The sequence below is a fragment of the Schistocerca americana genome, unplaced genomic scaffold, assembly GCF_021461395.2.
Source record: "Schistocerca americana isolate TAMUIC-IGC-003095 unplaced genomic scaffold, iqSchAmer2.1 HiC_scaffold_1087, whole genome shotgun sequence".
Lineage (NCBI taxonomy): Eukaryota > Metazoa > Arthropoda > Insecta > Orthoptera > Acrididae > Schistocerca > Schistocerca americana.
Genome location: NW_025725141.1, coordinates 10,001 through 15,000, shown reverse-complemented (window position 1 = coordinate 15,000; position 5,000 = coordinate 10,001). Strand labels below are relative to the sequence as shown.

The window sequence follows — 5,000 nt, the reverse complement described above, 5'->3', positions numbered from 1 at the left end:
CTACCATCGACAGTTGATAAGGCAGACATTTGAAAGATGCGTCGCCGGTACGAGGACCGTGCGATCAGCCCAAAGTTATTCAGAGTCACCAAGGCAAACGGACCGGACGAGCCGACCGATTGGTTTTGATCTAATAAAAGCGTCCCTTCCATCTCTGGTCGGGACTCTGTTTGCATGTATTAGCTCTAGAATTACCACAGTTATCCAAGTAACGTGGGTACGATCTAAGGAACCATAACTGATTTAATGAGCCATTCGCGGTTTCACCTTAATGCGGCTTGTACTGAGACATGCATGGCTTAATCTTTGAGACAAGCATATGACTACTGGCAGGATCAACCAGGGAGCTGCGTCAACTAGAGCTGAGCAGCCGGCCGCCCGGGAGTGTGTCCCGGGGGCCCGCGCGAACACGCAAGCGTCCGCTCAATTATTCTGCAAACAGGAGGAGGCTGAGCTCCCCTGCACCATACACCTCGAAACCCTCTCAGGTCCCGGCGGCGCGCAGCGCCGTCCTAAGTACTTGGTCGGGTTCGAGAGAGGCGCAATCGCCCGGAGTTTGGCGAGTAGACGCTTTAGGTGCGACCACCCGTGCTCCCAACTGAGCTTGCCGCTGCCGACAGAGGCCCGGGAGCGTGCTGTCGTGGCATTGCCGGCGGGAGACAACACGCGCCACCTACGGTGACCGGCAGCTCCAACGCCAGCGCCACAGAAGGACAAAAGCCCCACTTGGGTGCCGAAGCGAACTCTCCCAGCACAGCGCACGCGCCAACACGTCCGCACAGCTGCGATACAAACCACCTGCGAGAACCGCAGAGGCGACCGAGCAGCAGACGGCGTCGCGGCGCCGAGCGCCGGGCGGCGGCGCATCCTCAGCGCACACAGTCCTCAATCGGACCAGCACACTGCAGATGTCCACCGCGCTTCGCACCGGGCCCGCGAGGACCTACTTTGGCCGCACGGCGCCGCGTGCAGGGTGCGCCGGCGCGCAGCTGCGCCGCCTGCCGCCTCCGTCGGCCGGCGCGCCTGCCACTGGCCGCCCCCACCAGCCGGCTGTAGCGCGTGCGCCCACGCACCGCACGGCCAACACGCCGGGAGGCCCCCCCTCACCGGCCGGGGACGGTCCCACCCAGCCACCGCCGCGTATCGCTTCACACCCACATGCCATTCACGTTCGTGGGCATGGTGGGTATCGCTGCAACAACCGGTTGGTAGCTCAACCGATCGTCGCCATCACTGATTCACCCCTAGCGAGAACAACCGCACCACAACGGTTTACCAGTTGTTCATTTGCGTAACGTCACCAGCAAACGTAGGCGTCCATCGCCATTTGCAAATTCAACGATTGTTGCATGCCTGTGTCAGGTGTCACGACACACTGTCTGCCCACATACACGCAACAACATGTCCACGCTTAGCGAACACGTGGAAGGTGGCCCCCGTACGTATGCGATGTCCATTGCGCGAACGACTGTCAACCGGCCTCTGTCGCATGTCGCAGATGTGGAACGCAGTGCACCGTGCTATCACGGTGTGTGAGAAGAGACGACTACGTCTGACAACACGCGCCACTACATCAACAGACGGCTCATGCTGATCGCCATCCAGGGCATACCACACTGCAATCCAGCTCTTATAGGGAGACGACACGTAGCTGAGTGCACAACATTTGGACCGCATGGTTCGCCGTTGTTGGCGCAGTCGTTGTACGGTCACATGTACCACGATGTATCATTCAGTACATGAGGACCAATGTGCAGTACAGTGTGTGATTTGGACGTACAACATCAGCGGACAGTTGACACAGGCCGTACCACAGCGTAGGCTAAGTGCTTCGCCATGCGAATGCCAATGAACAACTGCAAATGCCAATGAACAACTGCAAAGGGCATTGAGCATGTACGTCCTGCTGCCATCCACATTACAGTGTATAGCTGCAAGGTGTTTAACATGAAGCGATACACTGGGGACCGGGCAGTGCGAGTAGCAAACTATATTGCGGGGGTTGCAGTTAGGCAACACTACACTAATTTAACGCGTCGTATGACAATTACAGAGCAGGTTAAGGCCCAACGTGTGTTGGGTTAAGGCCCAACGTGTGTTGGGTTAAGGCCCAACGTGTGTTGGGTTAAGGCCCAACGTGTGTTGGGTTACGGCCCAACGTGTGTTGGGTTAAGGCCCAACGTGTGTTGGGTTAAGGCCCAACGTGTGTTGGGTTACGTTAAGGGGCAATGTGGGTTACGTTAAGGGGCAATGTGGGTTACGTTAAGGGGCAATGTGGGTTACGTTACGGCGCAATATAGGTTACGTTACGGCGCAATATAGGTTACGTTAAGGGGCAATGTGGGTTACGTTACGGCGCAATATAGGTTACGTTACGGCGCAATATAGGTTACGTTAAGGCGCAATATCGGTTACGTTAAGGCGCAATACAGGTTACGTTAAGGCGCAATACAGGTTACGTTAAGGCGCAATACAGGTTACGTTAAGGCGCAATACAGGTTACGTTAAGGCGCAATACAGGTTACGTTAAGGCGCAATACAGGTTACGTTAAGGCGCAATACAGGTTACGTTAAGGCGCAATACAGGTTACGTTAAGGCGCAATGCAGGTTACGTTAAGGCGCAATGCAGGTTACGTTAAGGCGCAATACAGGTTACGTTAAGGCGCAATGCAGGTTACGTTAAGGCGCAATGCAGGTTACGTTAAGGCGCAATACAGGTTACGTTAAGGCGCAATACAGGTTACGTTAAGGCGCAATACAGGTTACGTTAAGGCGCAATACAGGTTACGTTAAGGCGCAATACAGGTTACGTTAAGGCGCAATACAGGTTACGTTAAGGCGCAATACAGGTTACGTTAAGGCGCAATACAGGTTACGTTAAGGCGCAATACAGGTTACGTTAAGGCGCAATACAGGTTACGTTAAGGCGCAATACAGGTTACGTTAAGGCGCAATACAGGTTACGTTAAGGCGCAATACAGGTTACGTTAAGGCGCAATACAGGTTACGTTAAGGCGCAATACAGGTTACGTTAAGGCGCAATACAGGTTACGTTAAGGCGCAATACAGGTTACGTTAAGGCGCAATACAGGTTACGTTAAGGCGCAATACAGGTTACGTTAAGGCGCAATACAGGTTACGTTAAGGCGCAATACAGGTTACGTTAAGGCGCAATACAGGTTACGTTAAGGCGCAATACAGGTTACGTTAAGGCGCAATACAGGTTACGTTAAGGCGCAATACAGGTTACGTTAAGGCGCAATACAGGTTACGTTAAGGCGCAATACAGGTTAGGTTAAGGCGCAATACAGGTTAGGTTAAGGTACGACATAGGTTAGGTTAAGGTACGACATAGGTTAGGTTAAGGTACGACATAGGTTAGGTTAAGGTACGACATAGGTTAGGTTAAGGTACGACATAGGTTAGGTTAAGGTACGACATAGGTTAGGTTAAGGTACGACATAGGTTAGGTTAAGGTACGACATAGGTTAGGTTAAGGTACGACATAGGTTAGGTTAAGGTACGACATAGGTTAGGTTAAGGTACGACATAGGTTAGGTTAAGGTACGACATAGGTTAGGTTAAGGTACGACATAGGTTAGGTTAAGGTACGACATAGGTTAGGTTAAGGTACGACATAGGTTAGGTTAAGGTACGACATAGGTTAGGTTAAGGTACGACATAGGTTAGGTTAAGGTACGACATAGGTTAGGTTAAGGTACGACATAGGTTAGGTTAAGGTACGACATAGGTTAGGTTAAGGTACGACATAGGTTAGGTTAAGGTACGACATAGGTTAGGTTAAGGTACGACATAGGTTAGGTTAAGGTACGACATAGGTTAGGTTAAGGTACGACATAGGTTAGGTTAAGGTACGACATAGGTTAGGTTAAGGTACGACATAGGTTAGGTTAAGGTACGACATAGGTTAGGTTAAGGTACGACATAGGTTAGGTTAAGGTACGACATAGGTTAGGTTAAGGTACGACATAGGTTAGGTTAAGGTACGACATAGGTTAGGTTAAGGTACGACATAGGTTAGGTTAAGGTACGACATAGGTTAGGTTAAGGTACGACATAGGTTAGGTTAAGGTACGACATAGGTTAGGTTAAGGTACGACATAGGGTAGGTTAAGGTACGACATAGGTTAGGTTAAGGTACGACATAGGTTAGGTTACGGTACGACATAGGTTAGGTTACGGTACGACATAGGTTAGGTTACGGTACGACATAGGTTAGGTTACGGTACGACATAGGTTAGGTTACGGTACGACATAGGTTAGGTTACGGTACGACATAGGTTAGGTTACGGTACGACATAGGTTAGGTTACGGTACGACATAGGTTAGGTTACGGTACGACATAGGTTAGGTTACGGTACGACATAGGTTAGGTTACGGTACGACATAGGTTAGGTTACGGTACGACATAGGTTAGGTTACGGTACGACATAGGTTAGGTTACGGTACGACATAGGTTAGGTTACGGTACGATATAGGTTAGGTTACGGTACGATATAGGTTAGGTTAAGGTACACATTGTTGTAAGGAAAGGTTTAATGGGGGGCGGGGCGGGGCGGCCGGTTTGTTGATTGTGATTATAGTAAGTGGATGCCTGCGGCATCATCTGATTTGCCACGTCAGGATGCACCTTTGGCTCATGACAGGCGGCGCTCTCATTCCATGCTTGTGGCAGACCTGTGTCTTTCATTCCTGCCATTGTTTGTGTGCTGTGAGAGGAGGCAGTATTGTGATGTTGGGTGCACCCCTGTGTAGGACATGTGTGGGTGTTGGTGGCTTGGCTGAGCAATGGTGGTTGTCGGGTGGGTGGGATATTCTGTTTTCTGAGTGGACCTCCCAGTCTGGTTATGACAGTGTGGATTGTCTAATGTGGCGGAGAGGATGCACTGGGTGTTGTTCCATGCTGGTGCTTACATATTGTCTGTGTGCGTGTTACAGGCAGAGAGTAGTGCGTGATAAGGGTGTGTGGCTGACGTGT

The 5,000-nt window shown here is 51.0% G+C and overlaps 1 non-coding gene across 1 annotated transcript in view; it reads right to left on the bottom strand.

The window, feature by feature from the left end:
• Positions 1-346, bottom strand: part of LOC124560523 — a 1,910-nt gene extending 1,564 nt beyond the window's left edge. The window contains exon 1 of the ribosomal RNA XR_006969192.1: positions 1-346. This exon is cut by the window's left edge and continues 1,564 nt beyond it. This is a non-coding gene — a ribosomal RNA (small subunit ribosomal RNA).
• Positions 347-5,000: the final 4,654 nt, after the last annotated feature.